Below are 24,156 nucleotides of genomic sequence, written 5' to 3' on the forward strand. Positions count from 1 at the left end.
AAATTTTTTATCTACATGAAGATTTTTAGGACTGAAACTTCCTGGCAGATTAAAACTGTGTGCCGGACCGAGACTCGAACTCGGGACCTTTGCCTTTCGCGGGAAAGTGGTAGAGAACTTGCCCGCGAAAGGCAAAGGTGCCGAGTTCGAGTCTCGGTCCGGCACACAGTTTTAATCTTCCAGGAAGTTTCATATCAGCGCACACTCCGCTGCAGAGTGAAAATCTCATTCTATTTTAGGATAAATGAGAATGCTGTCTTTACGTTTTGTTTCATCGTACAACAACACAAGGGACGTTCTGAATGTAAGCTTCGTCATTGGTTTTGAAAGAGAAGGTGGTATTCCAGGCGACACAAACAGACGTCACACGAATCCACACCCGCTGCTGGTTCAGCGGGAAACGAATGACGCATGCGCAAGGCGCCGGAGGACTATTAGCAGCAGACCGGCGTGCCCGAGGCTATTCGAGTACACATCACAACGGCTGACGTACGTGTACTGACAACGTAGTCGCCAGTGGAAGTGCGTGCTGTTCTCCTTTATGAATGAGCACATGGGATTAGTGTGTCCGTCATCCATGAACGCATACAAACCGCTATAGCCCGTATATGGTGAAGAGGTCATGACTCGTCGAGTGGTTGGTCACTGGTAATAATAATGTCGTGTGACTAGGGCCTCCCGTCGGGTAGACCGTTCGCCTGGTGCAAGTCTTTCGATTTGACACCACTTCGGCGTGGCACGTCCACAGAAGGGAGGAAGGAAAACAGTTCCGTGCATTGAGAGCCGCTCTTTCGGGACGTACTTCCGTCAGCCATCTTTGACTACGTCTAGCTATTGCATCCTCCTACAGAGGGATATTTTTTCCTTTACATTATCTGTGGTAACTAAAATTTCTTTTCATTGCATAATTCATTAATTGTCTCATTTTTATGCTTTTTTGCTCATATATCTTTACTGACTATACGTTATTGTAACCTTATTACGAAATTATGCCTACTCTGTAACCATTGGCTGCAAATGACGCTATTTAAATTGGTCTATACGTAAGTCATATCTCCTTCCCTTATATCTCTTGCGAACAGAAACCAGACTGTCGCCGTGTTTTTTTTAATTGTCTGTCTACTATTTTACCTGTCTGCTTACTGTGTATTTTATTAGCAACGCCAACCCTTTGTTTTATGTTGTACCTTTCCATAATTTTCCGCCGTTTTACAATTTAAGTCACCGTTTTATCGCCTGCTTTCATTGTTTATTATCTTCTTCGTATGTTTTAAAAAATCTGTAGGCTGAAGAGCGGCGTACTAAGCTGCTGCCAGCCCGCCCTCTCCGGGGGGAATCGAAAATCAATAAAGGAAAAAAATGGTCTTGTCCCTCTTTCCTGTCTGGGTCCTCCCTTCCCCCCTCCCCATCTGCCTTCGTATCTACTTTATAGTGCTGTGTTTAAGTGATGTCAGTGTTGTGCATCCCGTTTTTAACGTGTTGGTGAACAGTGCATGGGGGCTTAATTAAATATAAAATGAATGCAAATACTTTTTAATTTTTTTAGTAGGTATATGTCCGATTACGAAGTCTCGTAAACGGTTGGCCCTGATAGTATTAGTACGCAATCTGACTGCATAGAACAACAACAAAGAATGAAACAAAATTTCCGTTAACACAATTAATTAATTAAGTCCCCAGCAACTATAAAACCTAGGAATCAACAAAACACAAGTGTAGCTGTTCTGTGTGTGGAAGTGTGATTCAACGTACACATCTGGCACGGTTCTTCCTCAATAAGACCAGATATTTTAAACATCATTTATACTGAAGTAATAAAAAAAAAAAGAAATACTATAATTGCACATAGAAACCAGAAATACAGTCTAATACAAGAACACGAGCCAGATGCTTTGTTGACTGAACCTGTAACCAATAGGCATTATTGTTCAAGACATTGAAATAATACAAAAAAAAGGAATTTTTTTACCTTCATATATATTGACGAAAAGCACATTACAACATCCCTAATCCAACAACATCTGGTGTCTAGCCCATCAAAACAATATGACAACATCTGAACAAGCACTCTCCATGGGAACCTCTCAACAACGACTCACCACTGCTACATCTCAACAAGCACTGCCTACTACGACTTCTCGACAAGAACTCTCCACTACGACATCTCAACAAGCACTCTCTGCTACGACTTCTCGATAAGAACTGTCAGTGGAGGCGGCTGAATAATACTCTTTGGCGCAATCTCTGGCGCTGTGGCTCAGTGTAGCCACCTTTCATATGCCCCTCCTCCACGGGCCAGAATTTGATGGTATTTTTGCCAGCATTGGTGGTGAAAATACCACCAAATTCGTCCAAAAAAATACAGACAAAAATAAAAGATAATATTAATAAGTAAATATCACTTCACTAAGTAAATTTTGGCTTTGCACTGACCATTCCATACCTAATATATAAAATACAGTAAGGAATACAAATGCTTTCATACATGTGATTTTACATAATAGTTTACACAAGTACCATTCAATCAATGGCACCAGCAATGTCAAATAGGTGTAGGTAAGAGTCTCATAACATTTCACAAACAGTAAATACACAAAAAATCAGTTTATACAAATATTCACATAAAATGCTTTCCATAGTTCAATAAACAAGTAGTTGACAGTTCCAGCAGTAGCACCCAGCAATGGTCAACAGGTGCAGACACCAACGAGTGACATTATTTCAGTAGAAACAGTTCCATCAGTGGCACCCAGCAATGTTAAACAGGTGCAGACAGCAAGAAGTAACATCATTTCAGTAGAAACAGTTCTAACAGTGGCACCCAGTAATGTTAAGCAGGTGCAGACACCAACAAGTGACATCATTTCAGAAGAAGCAGTCCATCAGTGGCACCCAGTAATGTTGAACAGGTGCAGACACCAACAAGTGACATCATTTCAGTAGAAGCAGTTCCATCAGTGGCACCCAGTAATGTTGAACAAGTGCGGACACCAACAAGTGACGTTTCGGTAGAAGTAGTCCATCAGTGGCACCCAGCATTGTGGAACAGGTGCAGACACCAACAAGTGATATCATTTCAGTAGAAGCAGTTCCATTAGTGGCACCCTGTAATGTTGAGCAGGTGCAGACACCAACAAGTGACATCATCTCAGTAGAAGCAGTCCATCAGTGGCACCCAGTAATGTTGAACAGGTGCAGACAGCAGTCCATAATATTCACTAGCACTAATCACAATCTTCATTAGAGTTTATCAACGGAAATTAAACATTTCCAGGTGGCACCCATGAATGATGATAGGTGCAAGCACGAACAACAGTTTGAATGCACACACAATTGCTTTTACAAAATTATTATCAATGCTCTTACACTAAACATACAAATAATAATAAACACACAAATGATATCAGGTAATTGTCATATTAAATATTACAAATACACAAATATCAGTAAACCTATAATATTTATGAGTGTCAGTGCAAGCCACAACAAACAAGTAAAATAATATTTAGGAGATAGGTTGGTACCAATTATTTGGGATTAGGAAAGGAAAACACACAAAACACTCCCACTCATCTTTCATCCACATTAAGTACTACTGTGTACTTGAATAGTGTTAACTGTGTAAATGCAATTCTGTCCAAAATTTTATGTTCAAGTTGTGTATCAAGTAGATGTGGCAGCAATGTATAACAGTCAATAATAGTTAGTCAACGTCGTAGTCATCATGTCAAGACCAATGTTTGCCAAGCCAAATCAAAATGTACGGTTGCTGAACAACTGTCAGTGTGCCAAGATATGCAAATACTTCCTCTCTCCAAAAAAAAAAAAAGTATATACTGCTTAGTGATTTAACAGAGTGTGTGTGTAGACAATCTTCTTTCCACTTGAGTGTTCTAGTCTGCCATCTTCATCCTCCTTGTTCCATATAAACCAACAAAAAAATATATATATGCTCCTCACTTACTTTACCTCTTATCCACCAAAACTCCAATAATCATCAGCATCACATAATCTCAATACTTCAATAATACCTCTTACGTCGATACATATAAACCTTATCATCAATATCATTTACCTTACCTCTTGTCCACCAAAACTCCAATAAACATCAACTTCACACAATCTCAATACCTCAATAATACCTCTTCAATTCATCGACACATATAAACCTTATCGCCAATATAATTTCACTTCCATGACAACTCTTTCCTCTATTCAGTCTCCTCGAACAAGTACAGATAAAATCCTAGTGCAAACTTCAATTCATCATCCCATACAATCCGAATACACAATGTCCACACACAACCTCTGTGTAGTCCACCAGAGCCAAATCTTCTACTCATTATGAATTATAAAATACATTTTGGTTACCTTGTCCATCATAAAATAAAAGAAATGCATACATGACCTCTAACAGCCTTCAGTTTGAATAACTTTCAGTAAGTAAGTACGACTTCGGAGTGTGAATAATAGTAATAATTCACAGTGCGTACACGACTTTAAGAATCATGGCAAAACAGAAGCAAACATGTGGAGTATTTCTTGTGTCAAGTGTCACTTGCTATTTCAATTGCTCACGAAGAATGCAGTGTAATGACTGTCAATGGTCTAAACCTAGTGTTGGTATGTCATGTCGTTAGCTTCCTTCCTATTAGCATACATTTATACAGCTGCCATAAAACCTCCAGCTCATGTGACTTCAATGAAGTTTCTTGTACCAATGTCGTTCGCAACATTATAGTAGTTCATTTTCTTATCTTAAAAATATAAGGCACTGAGCGTAAGCAAAACATGCAATAGCGAGAGAATATACCAGTGGAGAACAGAATGTCAACAAGTGGATGCAGCACAATTCCTACAACGAGGCTCTGCTAAGCGAACAATCTATAATTAATACCATAGTGTGACCTAAACTCCATGTTCGTACATCGCATATCAGCATTTCTATATACCAAATTAAAGAGTAGTTATGACAACAAACAGAAATGTATAAATATGCAATCCATACGCAAAGCAGCAAATATATATCTTACATAATAAACAGGTCATTAGCATCATATCAGCATAAGCAAATAAATGTTCATATGTAATCTTAATAAGTAAAAATGAAGGCGCAAGCAGATGCATCACAAAGTGTAACCTACATACATAACCATATTAGCACAACTAATCAGGTGACAATTATAATTTAAATAAATAAGCACAGCAGGCACATAATTAAAAAAATATGACATCAGTGAAAAAGCATAGCAGCCAAGCGATGCATAACATACATAAGTAACAACCCTGTTGATTAATCAATCATTGTCAAAATCAGTTAATGTACGCAAGCACGTCGCTTCACAAGTAAATTCATAGAACATGAAATTTAGCACAAAATATGGATCACGTAATCGCGAGCAGCAAATTACGTCCAAAGTACGTACCTAAGTGGAAATATGTTACCTGAAACATAAACTCAATTAATAGTTACCTTTTTAGTTTATTACTTTCTTCTTCGAAATTACATTCTTCCTGAAATTTTCTCGATAGCAAGTCCTCTTAACGTCGGACACGCACAGAATTTACCTGAAGGTCTTCAATATTTTATACAACCGTATCCTGAAAAATACTGAACGTTAATAACATAATTTATCAAGTCACTATAGCTTTATACTGAATTTAATCGGAGAAATTAAACTGTGTGTTTGTTTACGGCTGTCAGTGCATTTGCACTGAGCGCTCGATCAGCTGTAGGCGCGTGACGTAGAAAGTGATTGTTAGCGGTCAACGACTGCCTTGTGCGGCGCGCAGACTTGACTGTTGCTTTGAGTATATGCCGCCGCCAGAACACAGCGCGGTATCCTTGTATCCTCTGCATGTTTACATGTAGCTGTTAGTTTCTTTAAAGTATGTCATTCCAGAAAAATTTTATCGTTCGATATATGATGTACTCCCTTAGAGCGTCGAGATTTAAAGAGTTTCTACTTCAACAGTGTTATCATGAATAATTTTGCGAACTCTATATGGACCATTATAAAGCTGAAAAAATTTGCGACACAAGCCTTTTCCTTTCTGAGACAAACGATGAGACTTAATTAACACCCTTTGACCAACTAACAAGGTTTTTAAACGACCAGGACGTTTAGCTGATTTCTCTCTTCTGGCAGCCGCAGATGCAATATTTTGCAGAGCCAGGTTGACAACTTCAGAATGCCCCAGTTTCCGTGTAGGCGGAAAAGGAACGATTTCAGAAATGCGATTTGTCGGTGCTTTATTTTTTAATATCAATAGAGGCGGTAAAGAAGTTGAATCATTAGGGAGTTCATTCAGAATGTTTTGAAAAATATGAAGATACTGATCCCACGTTCTGTGATTCTGATGACAATAAAGTCGACACAATTTATTGATTTCCTTCATCCATCTCTCTGAAGCGTTAGATTGAGGGTGAAAAAGTGAAATGAAAATTGGTTTTCCTCATCCCAACACCAATTAGATTTCTTTCCAGATAGTTCACATAAACGAGGTGTGGTCAAATCGTCCAATCTAACAAAGCGTCTAAGAAAATTACAGACACCAAGGAAACTACGAACATCACGTTTTGTGGTAGGAACAGTATAATTACGAATAGCGTCTAGTTTCTCTGGATCAGGAAGAATACCTTCTGTAGAAATAATATGACCAAGAAATTCACCTGAGAACGACCAAATTCAGATTTTTCCAAGTTCACTGTAATGCCAACTCTTGCAAAAATACGTAATAATGAATCCAAAATTTTGTTATGCTCACTCCAAGAACGTTTAGCAATAAGAATATGGTCAACATATGAAGTAATATTGTCCTGAAGATAAACAGGTAAAATTTCGTTTAAACTACGAATGAATGCTGCTGAAGATACAGTAAGTCCAAATGGTAATTTCCGAAATCACTTTTGGGTAAACTAGTCATATCCGGTTATTCTTTAGATAGATTGATAGTCGAAGAGTTGTTTTGATAGATACAAAGAATAGTAGAAGAGTAGGTAGCGGTGCAGAAAACTAAAAGGGAAATAGCACCACTACAGCTCGGGGCCCTGTGCACGCTACGGCACATATTCACTTAGTGTATTGAATCCCCTGAGGACTTTAATAGCCGCACATAAATTCCAGTTTGTGAGTTAGTGGCCAATTTGGTGGAAGTGCGTACATAAATTGATCTAACCACGAACATGGATGTATGTCATTCTTAGAATTGCGAAAGATCTTAAATTTCCGAACAGTTAAGAAGTGTTTACAGTCAAAGTTTTCTCCTCGTGGCGACAAAGACCTACCGCGTCTGTCCCAGTCCGAATGTCGACTATTGTCAAGTTCGCGCGCCTGGCGCTCTCTTACTGCATCTCATAAATGAAACAAATTATTTTCCTCAAGCCCCTCTGGTATCTGTGATTCTAAATTTCTTCGACTGTCTTTTCCTACGATTTCACCTTCAATTTGTTGTACTTGCTTTCGTAATGCCTCAAATTCCCTTTTAACTCGTTCATTAAATTTTCCCTGATTTTCAACATGTTTATTAATGCTCTGGTACTCTTCGGTTTCTGCAAATGGCAATGGAGCTGTATCATCTGAATCTCTGTCCCCATTTAAACTAAGACTTGTCAGTTTATCTGAAATCTCCTCAACTCTTTCCGATGAGTCACCTATTTTTTCTTACTGTTTATTTACGTCTTCCGTAAGTGTGGCGACTCGGGTTTTGGTATTGTCACATTTAGTAGTTAACTGTTCATATTGTTGTGTTAGGTTATTTATTCTGTCATTTGGTACGGATTCCTCGATTCTCTCAAATATTTCTTCCTTATCGTGTGCACGTTGTAAATTTAACTCTGAAAATTTTTGTACAATCACGCGATCTCTTTCTTCCTGTTCTCTGTCCTGTTCCTCTTGTCTCATTTCTATTGAAATTAAATTGTTATTGTGAGCATTCAAAATCGGTTGTACTTCTTCTCTAATTTCTTTCTTTGATTCATCTTTCATGTTTTTGAAACATGTCCCTATTCGTGAGCTTAACCGTGTTGCCATTGCTTCCATCTCGCTTTTAATTATTCCTATCTCAGTTTTAATTGTTCCTATTTGTGAGTCTAACCGTGTTTCCATTCGTGATCCCAAATTTAATATAGCACTCATCAACTGCTCCATATCTTCTGTCGTTAATCTCGCATTCTGAAAATTTTTTGATTGTGAAAAATTTTGAACTGTTTCTGGACTATTTTCCCGACTTATTAAATTGTTTTCCACTTCATTATTCATCATCCTGTTCTCCAGTGTTGGCGAGTTCGCCATGTCAACGATTTCGTTATTCTGACTATTCATCATTTTTGCCTTTTTCATCGATCGCGTAATCATTTACAAAACATACAAAACTCGTCACTATACGAAAATTACACACAATGACACTTTATCTCCAACAATACCATTCACACGAAATGCTTCCCGACAAACACGATTAACGAACAATTGAAATCATCATAATTGCACAAAATTGTCTAACCCTTATACAAGACAACAAAAATTAAATTCTGTAAAAAATACCATTAGAAGAAAGACAATTACCAAATCTACACATGCAAATATAGACTACAATTACTAAACTACAAATTATTACAACAATACTACTGTCTGCTATTTTTACTATCAGAAGATTTCCAAAGGACGACCCGAAGCAGTGGTCGCCACGTGCATGGGGGCTTAATTATATAATATCAATGCAAATACTTTTAATTTTTTTAGTAGCTATATGTCCGATTGCGAAGTCTCGTAAACAGTTGGCCCTGATTAGTATTAGTACGCAATCTGACTGCATAGAACAACAACAAAGAAGGAAAAAAAATTTCCGTTAACACAATTAATTAATTAAGTCCCCAGCAACTATAAAACCTAGGAAACAACAAAACACAAGTTTAGCTGTTCTGTGTGTGGAAGTGTGATTCAACGTACACATCTGGCACGGTTCTTCCTCAATAAGATCAGATATTTTAAACATCATTTATACTGAAGTAATAAAAAAAAACCAGAAATACTATAATTGCACACAGAAACCAGAAATACAGTCTAATACAAGAACACGAGCCAGATGCTTTGTTGACTGAACCTGTAACCAATAGGCATTATTGTTCAAGACATTGAAATAATACAAAAAAAGGAATTTTTTTACCTTCATATATATTGACGAAAAGCACACTCTGATCATTACAGCATCACCAATCCAACAATATCTGGTGTCTAGCCCATCAAAACAATATGACAACATCTGAACAAGCACTCTCCATGGGAACCTCTCAACAACGACTCACCACTGCTACATCTCAACAAGCACTGCCTACTACGACTTCTCGACAAGATCTCTCCACTACGACATCTCAACAAGCACTCTCTACTACGACTTCTCGATAAGAACTGCCAGTGGAGGCGGCTGAATAATACTCTTTGGCGCAATCTCTGGCGCTGTGGCTCAGTGTAGCCACCTTTCAACAGACACCATCCTGTCACTAGGTGTGCTTTTTAACTCTTGCGAACAGAAACCAGACTGTCGACATGGTTTTTTTAAACTGTGCCTGTCTAATTACTATGTGTTTTAATCAGCATCAACAATCATTTGTTTTTGTATTTCCCCGTTGCAGTTTTAACCAGTCACCGTTTTATCGCCTGTTTTTATTATTTATTCTCTACTCGTCATGTTTTTAAACTTTTTTGTAGGCTGCAGAGCGGCATATTACGCTGCTTCCAGCCCACACCCGCTCTGGAGCGTGGGGTGAGGGGTGGCGGTGGGGGGTGGGGGGGATGGAATTGAAATTCAATAATGAAAAAAAAAAATAAGTCTTGTCCTCTGAAAATTTGTACTACTCTTTTCACGCAGTTTTAATGGTCTAAAGAAGAACGTAGCAACCATCGAAACCGGTCACCTCATTAATAAATTTGAACTTTTAACAACTTACGTGCGATTCTAAACTGTTTTTATTTTAAAACTTTTACTTGTAATAACAATAACACTACAGCAACCCTACTGTCAACTGCTGTTATGTTTAAGCACTACACGGTAACTTCCCCTTACAAACCTCACGACGCGACTCTAGCATACACACTTCTGCAAGTATTGTATATATGTTCCTCAAATTAAACTGTCCAGGCGTCTTGCAGGTGTGTTTTTTTAACTCTTCGAACAGAAACCAGATTGTTGCCATGTTTTATTTGTAACTGTGCCTCTCTAATTACTGGGTGTTTCAATCAGCATCACCAACCCTTTGTTTTTATATTTTAACTTCAGCAACTTTTCCCCCTGTTACAGTTTTAACCAGTCACCGTTTTATCGCCCGTTTTTATTGTTTATTCTCTACTCATTGTGTTTTAAACTCTTCTGCAGGCTGCAAAGCGGCATATTACGCTGCTGCCGTCCCGCCTACCCCACTGGGGGGGGGGGGGGGGGGGGGGATCTAAATTCAGTAAAGAAGAAAAACGTAAGTCTTGTCCTCTGAAACAATGTACTACTCTTTTCACACAGTTTTAATGGTCTAAAGCAACGATCGAAACCGGTCACCTCATTAATAAATTTCAACTTTTAACAACCTACGTGCTATCCTAACCCGTTTTTATTAAAAAAAACTTTTACTTGTAATATCAATACGACTACAGCAACACTACTGTAAACTGCTCTTACGTTTAAGCACTACATCGTAAACTTCCCCTTGCCTACCTGACGACGCGACTCTAGCTGAATCACTTCTGCAAGTACTGTCTATGTTGTTTTTGTGGTCTTCAGTCCGAAGACTGGTTTGATGCAGCTCTCCATGCTACTCTAGCATGTTCAAGCCTCTTCATCTCCCAGTACCTACTGCAACCTACATCCTTCTGAATCTGTTTAGTGTATTCATTTCTTGGCCCCCATCTTCCATTTTTACCCTCCGCGCTGCCCTCCAATACTAAATTGGTGATCCCTTGATGCCTCAGAATATGTCCTACCAACCAATCTCTTCTTCTAGTCAAGTTGTGCCACAAATTTCTCTTCTCCCCAGTTCTATTCAATACCTCCTCATTGGTTATGTGATGTACCCATTTAATCTTCAGCATTCTTCTGTAGCACCACATTTCGAGAACTTCTATTCTCTTCGTCTCCAAACTATTTATCGTCCACGTTTCACTTCCATACATGGCTACCCTCCATACAAATACTTCCAGAAAAGACTTCCTCACACTTAAATCTATACTCGATGTTAATAAATTTCACTTCTTCGGAAACGTTTTCCTTGCCATTTCGTCTACATTTTGTATCCTCTCTACTTCCACCATCATCAGTTCTTTTGCTCCCCAAATAGCAAAACTCATTTACTACTTTAAGCGTCTCATTTGCTAATCTAATTCCCTCAGCATCACCCGATTTAATTCGACTACATTCCATTATCCTCGTTTTGCTTTTATTGATGTTCATCTTATATCCTCCTTTCAAGACACTGTGCATTCCGTTCAACTGCTCTTTCAAGTCCTTTGCTGTCTCTGACAGAATTACAATGTCATCGGCGAACCTCAAATTTTAAATTTCTTCTCCATGGATTTTAATTCCTACTCCGAATTTTTCTTTTGTTTCCTTTACCGCTTGCTCAATAAACAGATTGAATAACATCGGGGATAGGCTAGACCCCTGTCTCACTCCCTTCCCAACCACTACTTCCCTTTCATGCCCCTCGACTCTTATAACTGCCATCTGGTTTCTGTAAAAATTGTAAATAGCCTTTCGCGCCCTGTGAAAGAGAGTATTCCAGTGAACATTGTCAAAAGCTTTCTCTAAGTCTACAAATGCTAGAAACGTAGGTTTGCCTGTCCTTAATCTTTCTTCTAAGATAAGGCGTAGGGTCAGTATTGCCTCACGTGTTCTAACATTTCTATGGAATCCGAACTAATCTCCCCCGAGGTTGGCTTCTACCAGTTTTTCCATTCGTCTGTAAAGAATTCGTGTTAGTATTTTGCAGCCGTGGTACTGTATACACGTTCCTCAAAATATACTATCCAGGCGTGTTGCAGAAGTTTTTGTTCTCGTGGAAACAGCTCAGCAAGTACCTGCGGAATTTACTTGGGGAAGTTACTTGTTAGCGGGACACACGCCCTACGCTTCCAGCTTGTCTGGGTGTCAGTTAGCGTGCAATTGCTCGGCAACCCCTCGCAGCAAGGCCAGGAACGGTGTGCGTGCTGCGGAGTCAGCTGTGGCGGCTCTGAGCCGGCGTCGGCCGACAGAAGCCGCGCCAGTGCGAGATGCGCTTTTGGCGGGAAACCGGCGCCAGCTGCGAGCACTGGCCGGGCCTGCTGGGCTGAATGAATTAGGGCGCAAGGCCGGAGCGGCGGAACAGGTAGGCAGGTGCGGCGGACATCTGCTGCTGCACCGCGCCAACAGCGCGCTCCGGAGGAATCCCTTTGTTACCTCGCAGCAGCCGCCAGCCAGCAGGTCTGCAGAGCGCTGGCTGAGGCGGCACTGCACGAGTCTCCTCTGCACGTACATCTACATACTGCAGACCACTGTGAATAGCACGACGGAGAGTATGTCCCATTGTATAGTTATTAGGGTTTGTTTGCATTCTATTCATGTATCCAGCACGGGAAGCACGACTGTTTAAAAGATTCCGTGTGCCCTGCAATTACACCTACACTACTGGCTATTAAAATTGCTACACCAAGAAGAAATGCAGATGATAAACGGGTATTCATTGGACAAACATATTATACTAGAACTAACATGTGATTACATTTTTACGCGATTTGGGTGCGTAGATCCTGCGAAATCAGAACCCAGAACAACCACATCTGGCCTAATAACGGCCTTGATACGCCTGGGCATTGAGTCAAACAGAGCTTGGATGGCGTGCACATGTACAGCTGCCCATGCAGCTTCAACACGATACCACAGTTCATCAAGAGTAGTGACTGGCGTACTGTGACAAGCCATTTGCTCGGCCGCCATTGACCAGACGTTTTCAGTTGGTGAGAGATCTGGAGAATGTGCTGGCTAGGGCAGCAGTGAACATTTTCTGTATCCAGAAAGACCCGTAGAGGACCTGCAACATGCGGTCGTGCATTATCCTGCTGAAATGTAGGGTTTCGCAGGGATCGAATGAAGGGTAGAGCCACGGGTCCTAACACATCTGAAATGTAACGTCTACTGTTCAAAGTGCCGTCAATGCGAACAAGAGGTAACCGAGACGTGTAACCAATGGCACCCCATACCATCACGCCGGGTGATACGCCAGTATGGCGATGACGAATACACGCTTCCAATGTGCGATGTCACCAAACATGGATGCGACCATCATGATGCTGTAAACAGAACCATGATTCATCCGAAAAAATGACGTTTTTCCATTCGTGCACCCAGGTTCGTCGTTGAGTACACCATGGCAGGCGCTCCTGTCTGTGATGCAGCGTCAATGGTAACCGCAGCCATTACAGCCATGCGGATAAGATGCCTGTCATCTCGACTGCTAGTGATACGAGGCCGTTGGGATCCAGCACGGCGTTCCGTATTACCCTCCTGAACCCACCGATTCCATATTCTGCTAACAGTCATTGCATATCGGCCAACGCGAGCAGCAATGTCGCGATACGATAATCCGCAATCGCGATAGTCCACAATCCGACCTTTATCAAAGTCGGAAACGTGATGGTACGCATTTCTCCTCCTTAGACGAGGCATCACAATAACGTTTCACCAGGCAACGACGGTCAACTGCTGTTTGTGTATGAGAAATCGGTTGGAAACTTTCCTCATGTCAGCACATTGTAGGTGTCGCCACTGGCGCCAACCTTGTGTGAATGCTCTGAAACGCTAATCATTTGCATATCACAGCATCTTCTTCCTGTCGGTTAAATTTCGCGTCCGTAGCACGTCATCTTCGTGGTGTAGCAATTTTAATGGCCAGTAGTGTATAAATCAATGCCCACTGGAAGCTAATGTCTTTAATTTCTTTGTGTCTTGATTCATTTATTTATTTCACCTGATCCGATTAGGTCCATCAGGGCCCCTTTCACGTCGAACCAGGGTTTCACGCATAGTGTACCTTTTTACATCATAGCTTCCAGAGAAATAAAAATTTTGATAAGATAAACAGTATAAAGGCATTTGAGTGTCTGAAGTGCCAGTGTGAGTAAATAACACTGTCTATGAACTAATAAATTCAATATTGGCAATACTTGCAGCCTGCTGCCACTAATAGTGATACCAGTAATAGAGATAATAATAATAACAATAATAGTAATAATAATGATGACAGTAATAACAGCAACGATAATGGCAGATATAAAAAGAATATATCGGTGTACAAGAGAAATGTTTACTGTTGTAGCGGGTCGTGGAGAAAGGAAATTTGAAAGTTTACCAGCTAAGAATAGTGGGAAAAGAGGAAGATCTGGTTTTAATAAAGGATGTGCAAGGGTAACGAATGCGTACAGGGACAATGGCAATCCTCTATGTTGCTTTAGTAGATATGTCGTTAGGTATTTTCTGAAACTGGATATGTTTTTGAGTTCTCTAACATAACAGAGTCGGGTGTCTGCCACTCAGAAGGAATTCGACAAAAGCGGCTGAATGATGGAGTGGGACAGAAAGGTTGTTTCTGCCACGTTGTTCAGATAAGAGCGGTAACGTCGAGGTGAGACATGAGGGGTAGTGTTCATTGATAACACAGTAAAGAAGACAGGTGGTATGAAAATCTCTGAGCTTATCCGCACGCAGCCAGGATAGCATATGATGGTGAAATATGGTAAAAGAGTCGAACATAACTTATGTCAGCAGTGAAAGGTCACGTGACCATCCAGTGCCATTTTTACACCGTGCACAGCGCTCCAAATCTGCTAGTAAGATCTTTTGAGGAACTGACTTATATTTTTTCCACTGGTCTTATATTACATATAAGATGGGTTCGTAAACCAACAAAAGGTATGAGTCCAAAATCGAAGTCATCATAGAGTCTAAAATCATAATAAATCAAGAAAGACGACATCAGTCATTAGAAAGGTATGAAATCCTACCGAAAACCCATAAAATCTTAAATTTAAATCATCATACAGTCAGTAGAAAATCATAATACATCAAAACAAGACCACATAGTTAGTTAAAAGAATGTGAAATCCTACCGAAAATCCATAATGTGTTTGGATTCATATTTCTTTTACATTCATGTTGTTATGAAGTGGTGTAACGGTGTTTCAAGGCGTAAGTCCACGACAGGATAAAACCTACATAAAAATGCAGTACAGAGGGATCCAGGAAAGATTGTCAGTCTGTTAGAGATAGATGCCTGTAACCGACGAGTTAGGAAGATGGTTGAGGTACATGGTGCGTGAGCTACTGAAAAGAAAGTTTAGAAGATGATTATCGTCACTGGCTCGAAAAGACTGGGGAACACCCAACAACAGAACTAAATCTTGTTCTAAACGAGTAAAAAATGGTATCAACGCCATATAAAATACCATATCAGTGCGTGTTGAGAACATCAAGGATTATTGTCACAGTCTATAATAGTCACGACACTCCCTCTCTTTATTCTTACAGTCAATCTGAGTAACTTTGTATCGCTATTTACCATTTCTGGAAAATGCTGGACATAAAATAAATTACACATCACAAGAGACATTGTAACATTTTACAGCTATAGTTACTGAGAGTTTGGAAAAGTAAAAATGTGTACTAACTTTGCCCTACTAGAGTAAAATTCCATTTTTAATGCTGGTACAAAGTTACACAGTCATACATGACCACTTCAGACCAGTCTTAAAAAACAAAGAATTTTCCCTATATCTAATACTCTGGGTAAATTTAGATCACCCCATAAGGAAATCAAGTGTTAATAAAAAATAAAAACAACCAGCGTTATTTCTTTACTGCACGTTTACTTTGAAATACCAAGATATTTGTATCGATCTGGTATTGTTCAATTTAAATCAGTGTCATTAGAAGCTCTCTCCATAGCCAACACAATAAAGGATAATCAGAAGGCTAAGAGCTTGAAGGAAGCTCGAAAAACAGCTGAAATACTAACCAGAAACCACAGACGTAATAAAACTATTACTTTTAGCTCTAAATAATGGAAGTAGGTGGAGTAGCAGCCATTTGATACAAACATAACCTGACTGGTACAAAGTTACTCTTATTGACTGTACCCACTGCTATGGCAACGCGACAAGTGGCCAGCAAGAGACAATTCTGAATACGATATCGGATGAATACGAATCCTATTGTTTACGCTGATTTAAAAGATCGTTTTTTTACAACATGGGGCGTATGTAGTGTCATAACAATAGACACAACACTTGCCATTCTTTGATTTCCTAAGAATCATGAGAGGTATGAGATAGTACACTACAGGACAGTTTATTTACGATTCTCTTGCAACACACAGATATTTACTGAAGAATGTCTTTTTCCTATAATAACAAAAATTTGCTACAGTTTCAGCCAAATCAATAAATGCTGAACGTAAGAAACCTGTGTGGGATGAATACCTACATTATTTAACGTACCAAAGAAGCCACCGCAACAGTAGCTGAGGGGTAAACCACACAGGTGTGATAATAAAACGCGAAAGCAATAAAACTCTTTCCCAACACAGAAGAAACGAATTCCGTAACTGTTTGTACTTCTGGCATAAAGTCAGGATGGAAGACTGCGACCATATTGGAAATCAGTAGGAGTACCACGCAAATAATGTATTGCTCACTAAATAAGTAGTCACAACCTGATAAACCAATGACTTAATTTGACGTGTTTCTGGTAAAACCCATTCTGAACATAAAGGATTCTACCCGAAACGCGTCAAATAAAGTCACTGGTTTATCAGCTGGTGGCTTCTTACTTAGTGACCCAATACAGCAGTTGCGTAGTACTTCCATTGATCCTCAATCGTTGTTGCATCTGAGCCACAAATTACATGAATCTTCAACACATTCCCTTTTGAAGCAGAAGTAATAATTACGTTTAGAAGTCTGTTCTAAATGTAAGAATGGCTGAATTATTAGACTCCATGGAATATCTTTGTACCTCTCAAGGAACTTATCTACTACAATAAGAAAAGACAACAGAAATATATGCTTCTCATGCGTGAAATATGTATTTATATTGTCCTGGTGTCAGTGCAGTAAGCTACAATTATACATATATTCCATAGGATTTCTTAATGAGTAACCAGCAGCTTATATCAGTGAATAAGTCGTAGCTCATGTCATTGAATGAATGAGATTCGGCTGTTTTTGCATCTCTTTTACGATAATTCGTATCTCTTGGCAGTTTAATAACTCTTGGAACGCAAAAATATAACAATTATTTCATTAATTAAATGCAAAATAATTTGAAACATACATTAATTTTACGACATACGTCACTACTTTCTCACAGCATTCTTTCAGACCGCTTGGAGCGCTAGTGTCGCTCCAACTGCCAAACGGTAACAGCTTTCATACCAGAGAGGGTCGGAAATCTATGTATTAGACTGTCTTGTTATGTGTTTTACGCTGACGTTGTCTGTGATTAGTGCTTGTATTCTTTGAAACACAGGACATAATGTTTACTCTTTGTCAATCAAGCCTGTGTTAACATAGAAAGTGACGAGCGTTACGTACTAATTTGTGTTATTTTACATTTTGTATCTGAAACACGAGAATCAAAAGATTTGAAGGACAAACGAGTTTGCTGTAGGCCAGCAGTGACTGGTTCTGTCCTCATAAGTGGTGGATGGAGAAATAGCAAGAGAATTACGTCGGATAAGGTACGTAAGCCAACGCAGCGGCGCCATTATATGTATTATATACAGATCAACTCCGAACACTGCATTTTCGTACTGGCTCCGCGTAGGCTTTTAATGGTGGTAAACAAATCTAGTCGGCCGGGATTCTAGGCGCTACAGTCTGGAATCGAGCGACCACTACGGTCGCAGGTGCGAATCCTGCCTCGGGCATGGATGTGTGTGATGTTCTTAGGTTAGTTAGGTTTAAGTAGTTCTAAGTTCTAGGGGACTGATGACCTCAGATGGTAAGTCCCATAGTTCTCAGAGCCATTTGAACCATTTTTGAGCAAATCTAGTGAATCGTTTGTAGCAGTTTCAAACATGCACGGACTGACCAGTGACCAGTGTCGTTGATATTTAATTCTATCGCCGCGCTAATTTACAGCGAGCAAAATACTCATGTAGCAGTCGAGTTGTTTGGCGTAATGGGTCGAACGTCAGAGTCTTAAGACACTACATGATGTTATAGACCAATCATGACGTATTACATGGAAACCAAAATCTCGATCAGTTGACTATTGGTGGCATACATTTGCAAGTGACTTCTGGAATACTGTTCAGATTACCTCACCGGTTTCGTTATTACAACAATGAAATCTCGTGCAGTGTTTAGTTGCTCCTAAATATATGTGAAAGGAAGTAACATTTCGTTCAATTGGAAGGTAGTTTTTAAAACGCACAAAATTTACGAACACATTTTTCTAGATTAAGTCAGTGAGTGTATAGTTCGAATCTAAGTAGTGATATCGTTACCTAGCAGATGCAGATGGTCTTCTAATTGAAAGTATTTATTTTCACCCTCCCTCGCTTCTCTTCATCATTATACAACACAAACATAATACCACACAATACACGCATCCATTACTCTCACTTACATACCACAACTACACGTAGCATACAACTCTCACATGTACCCAATAAATAAAGTCTAAAGTAATATGATTTGAATGATAACGGTCATTATATATCTAGAACACGTTGATCCTCAGATCAAACTAACTGTACGACTTTTTTTCTGTAACAGACGATTTGTAGCATATACTGACGGAAAAAATTTCACAAAACCAAGAAAGATTGTACAGAAGTTGGTAGGCGTGGTTTCTACATCTGAGAGATGATGTATACTCAGATTTCGTGCCATTCTCATAAAGCCTAGTTTACATTACGACATTGGGCTGCACCACTCGTTAGGTGCAATGAGTTGCACGCAAATGGTTTCATATTTGACTGTAGACACGTTTCCACCAGTATACACTTCAGTTTCGTCGATTTGAGGGTCTCTGAGTAGTGTCTGAAATGAAAGTATTGGCAGCTGGGGTCTAGCTTAGCAGGGGATACAACCCGTCGGCTTTGAACAATGACGTCATTCCTTAGTCATAGATAGTAATGTCTTCACTTCCAGGCATAGATAATAAATGAGTTCTGTGTTCCGGATAAGCGCTATCATTGTACATTAAAATAATTATTCATAATGATATTGAGGTAATTTGGAGTATTAGTTTGTTATTGTAGAACAATTTTTAGTGTCTTATTTTCGTTTATAGAAATGGATTTGCCTGTTTGTGGGTATGTAATTTTCGTTACTGTCTGTCTAGACGATCTTCGGTTATTCCTCGATATTTCCGTGTGGTAAGCTCACTTTTCCATTTGCTTCTTTCACTTTATTTCACAATTTTGACCTATTTCACAGTTTTATTCCACCAATATGTGTGTTTTCGTGTTGTAAAGTACGTAATAGAAATTTCTCAGCTGTCGATCTTCTTTCGTTTCCCAGCACTAGTATCAGTTCGACATTTTCGAATGTTTACTTGCTATATTACAGGCGAAACCCCCGACACAACTAAAATTTGCATCCCGTCCTTCACTTCGCCTTTACACTGACGACACAACTATAATTTGTATCCAGTTCTTCACTTCGCCTTTACACTGACACTATATATGCCAATTGGCGAGCAAGATACAAATGTTGCGTATAGCTATATAGCTCAAGTAACGAATGGAATACTATTAGCGACCAAGGCAACACGAAAACTGTACCCCATAATGAAGTATGGGATGCAAATTGTACATGTGTCGTCTTATTGTCTCCGCCTTTCGTAGCGACACAGCTGAACCTAAGACAGCCATGCATAACACCCACCCACCTCCCCAGGAGTCGGAACTCCCGCACCCATTAAAAGATACAGATGCTTCAGTAGCTGATAAGTGTTTTTTGGCTTTTTAAAAAAAAATCTCACAAGATAGAATAAACTGATCCTACTTTATTAAGCAATCAATAAAAAAACTAAACTAAAACATAACAAAAAAACTAAACTAAAACATAACAGCAAAAGCGAAAATCGTAAACTGAAAATAGAATAGATTACGAAGACAATATCAAAGTGACCAGGACAAGGCAGAGTGACCCAAAGAATCCCAGAGTGTTCCAGAGAATCCCAGAGTGACCCAGACAGCATCCCAGAGTGCCCCAGGGAGCTACAACACTAAGAAGAATCGCTTCTCGGCTTTTGACAAGATCAATGTGTAGTTCCCTTTCAACAAGTGAAACACAAAGGTTAAATAAACAATCAAAACATATAAAATGAAACAGGTTGCAAATTTAACGTACGTGTATTTCCACCTATTCGTTACCAGTGTACATATATCGAGGTCAATGGAAGTCTGGTATACATATATTACATACGTAGGTCCTTCTGTCATCAGTAATACTGATATGCACGTAAGAAAAGACTGTTAGTAATAGCGGAGACGAAATAAACAGCACATCTACAATTTGTATCCCGTGTTCCACTTAGGGTTTACTGAAGCGGAGGATACATCGTCCAGGTGAAGAACAGGACAGTAATGCTAGTGAAAACGAAGAAATCGACTTACGACAAACTCGTATTCCGGACTGTACTTAAGCAACACACTTCGAATGAGCTTTTAATTTGTATCGGGTGTTTCATTTGCGGTTTAGTGAAGCAGGGGATACATAGTTCAAGTGAACAACAGTACAGCAATGCTAGTTGAAACTAAGAAATCGACTACGCTGAACTTGTATCCCGTACTGTACTTAAGCAATACGGTTCGAAAGACTTTCGAGATACAACTGACATACATGTAACGTGATGTATTCTTTGCTAGTAACATATTTCATTCATTTCTTTCCATTGTATTTTGCGGAGAAATACTAAGATACAAACACGCGATATCGTTAACGTGAAAATACTACTGGCCCTTATATATGTGAAGTACAGTTTTTCTCTCTGGCATTCCTATGTTTCTGAACATTCTTCTCAGCTCTTTCATCTTTGTAATACATGCTCTCTGGCGAATTCTGACGTCATTGTTCAAAGGCGACGGGTTGTATCCCCTGCTAAACTAGACCCGGCAGCTGCACCTCGCACGAGTTGTGATGGAGTTAAATCTGGTTGCGTGGAATCGCTGCATAAGAAAAAAAATAAACGTACTTCGATCCATGACTGGATGAAGAACAGACGTCAGGTCGGTTGCTCAGCATCCTTGTTGAAATAATTTATAATGGAAGACGCAAGAAGTTCTTCCAGTTACGTTAGAATGTCAACAGCACTGTTCAAGTTTCTTCTCAGTAGAGTTAATTATGCGATAAGGAACAAAGATGTTGTAATGCACGAAGCACTGTTGCCAGAACTGAAATTGCATATCATATTGCGTGCATTACAATCGAAAACACTCGGCATGTTATAAGATGCGGTTTTAGTTGGTGATGACGCTTTTTCATTAACACCAATAATTACTAACATTAACAGTAATAATTATTAACATTAACAGCAATAATTATTCGAAGCAGGCCGAATTAAGAAGAGAATGGTTTGCACACTACTCTCTTGAAGATAGATCTGTACAGTGGAAATATTTCAAAATTCTAACATATGTGAATGGGGATCACTGCTGTGACGTTTTAAATAGATGAATATTGAATAACGAATGCAGCTTCTTGATTTGTGTAGCCTCTCCTCCCGTCAACAATATTCCTTAACAAAGAGTCGGCCAACTCGAACGAAGGGATTTTAGTCTTGTAGACAAGAGCATTGCCACTTGGTTGTCAAACATAGCAGAAATATCGATACAGCTCAGTTAGTGACAAAATGTCAGCTTGCTCAGTAGAAACAGCTGATGAAGAGGACTGGCACAGTGTAAGTAGGCTGTTTCTGTGGTCTCATTGGTAACGCCACGTAGCGCTCTGTATGAAAATCACTGGCTGTGCTGTGTGCAGTCTGTGGCTAGTTTGCATTGTTGTCTGCCATTGTAGTGTTGGGCAGCTGGATGTTAACAGCGCGTAGCGTTGCGCAGTTGGAGGTGAGCCGCCAGCAGTGGTGGATGTGGGGAGAGAAATGGCGGAGTTTTGAAATTTGTAAGACTGGATGTCATGAACTGCTATATATATTATCATTTTTCAACACTATTAAGATAAATACATTGTTTGTTCTCTATTAAAATCTTTCATTTGCTAACTATACCTATCAGTAGTTAGTGCCTTCCTTAGTTTGAATCTTTTATTTAGCTGACAGTAGTAGCGCTCGTTGTATTGCAGTAGTTCGAGTAACGAAGATTTTTGGAAGGTAAGTGATTTGTGAAAGGTGTAGGTTGATGTAAGTCAGGGCCATTCTTTTGTAGGGATTTTTGAAAGGCAGATTGCGTTGCGCTAAAAATATTGTGTGTCAGTTTAAGCACAGTCCTTGTATAATTTTTCTAAGGGGACGTTTCATATGTCGACCCTTAGCCGAGGATACCTCACTGGAATCTTCTGATTTTTTTCTTGTAGTTTGTGTAATTAGTGTAGCTATTGTTTACTGCTAGCGCGTAATTGTAGAGAGAATCTCCTTTGTAGTTGCAGTCTTTCATTGTTGTTGTGGCATGCATGTAGATTTGCACCAAGTATTTCGCGGCTGCGCTTGCAATTAACTAGATATTATTTTCAGTGCTATGTTAATGCGTTTTCTTATTTTACTCTCCCAATTGTGTTTTTCTGTGTTATTGTGACAATAATGGCGTGTGAAAAACGTAATACTAGGCTCCAAAGTAAACTGAGAAAAGACGAAAGCAGTGTGTTAGCGCCACCGAGTAATGAATTAACTAATGTTCAAAGTAGTAATTTGGTAATTGTGCATAGGGAAATGGAACGGGCGGCAAATAATGGTGTAGACAGTGAAACAATTAGTGAACAGGGAAGCATTATCGATCGATCGGTCAGCAACAGTTCGCCTCAGGAATCCGAAATGACAGGACACAATCCTGCAAATATTGTAGATTCAGGTTTTGGGTCCCCACCGTTTTCTCAAATAAGTCAAGACACATTTTCTGCTTGTCAAAATGTGAATGTTGCCGGTGCAACTTCACTGCCGAAAAGCACTGAGGAACATGTTTCAAACACAAGTGCATTGTTATTACAGTTAATGCAACAAATGGGACAAAGGCTACAAAAGTTAGACACAACGCTTGAACAAAATCAGAAACAAATGGGACAAAATCTTCAGAAGTTAGACACAATGGAACAACACCAGAGACAAACACAGCAACAGTTAGACGCAATGGAACAAAATCTTCACACCACGCTTGAACAAACACGTGAAGATTTAACTACTGAGTTACATAAAATCGAATCGAAATGTCAAAAAGTCTGTAATGACGTAAAAACACGAATTTGTGAGCATTTCCAACCTATTTTTTCGCGTCATGAAAATGCATTACAGAATCACGAAGCAGCCATAAAAGAACTGCAAACTATTGTTCATGAAAATCATGAGACCTTGCAAGCTAAAATTGACTCAATTGCATCTACTGATTCGGTTATGCAACTTGCAAAAACTCAGGAAAACTTAAAGGACACAGTAGATACTCTGAGAATTGATTCAGAAAGACACATGGAGGAAATTAGTTCATTATCAGAGAAAATAGTTGAAGTTTCGGATCAGCTGAATAATTTATCTACGAAGGTAGATGATAATCTGAATGACACAAAACCGGTAGTCTTTAATGACACAGAAGAGTGCGAACAAATTAGGAAATTCAAACAAAATCAGAGTCAAATTAATACGCAACACCAAAGAGAAATCTGGGAAGTACAAGATCAGCTGACACAGGTAATACAAGAATTACGTATTTCAGAGGACACTCGCGCCCCAGTACGGGAAGAGGGACATCGAAATACGGAACAGCCACAAAATAATAACACAGCGCATTTCGGAAATTATGAAAGAAATTGGCAAGGTGCACCGAATTTTGAAATGGAACCGCCGAAACGACGTAACAATGACCGATATACGACTCGCCGACATGATGATTTTGACTATAAGATGTTCATTACTACACGTAAATTTAAAACATTTAAGAAATCTGGCAACAACATTCATCCACAAGCGTGGCTC

This window comes from Schistocerca americana, chromosome 7 (genome assembly GCF_021461395.2).
Source record: "Schistocerca americana isolate TAMUIC-IGC-003095 chromosome 7, iqSchAmer2.1, whole genome shotgun sequence".
Classification (NCBI taxonomy): domain Eukaryota; kingdom Metazoa; phylum Arthropoda; class Insecta; order Orthoptera; family Acrididae; genus Schistocerca; species Schistocerca americana.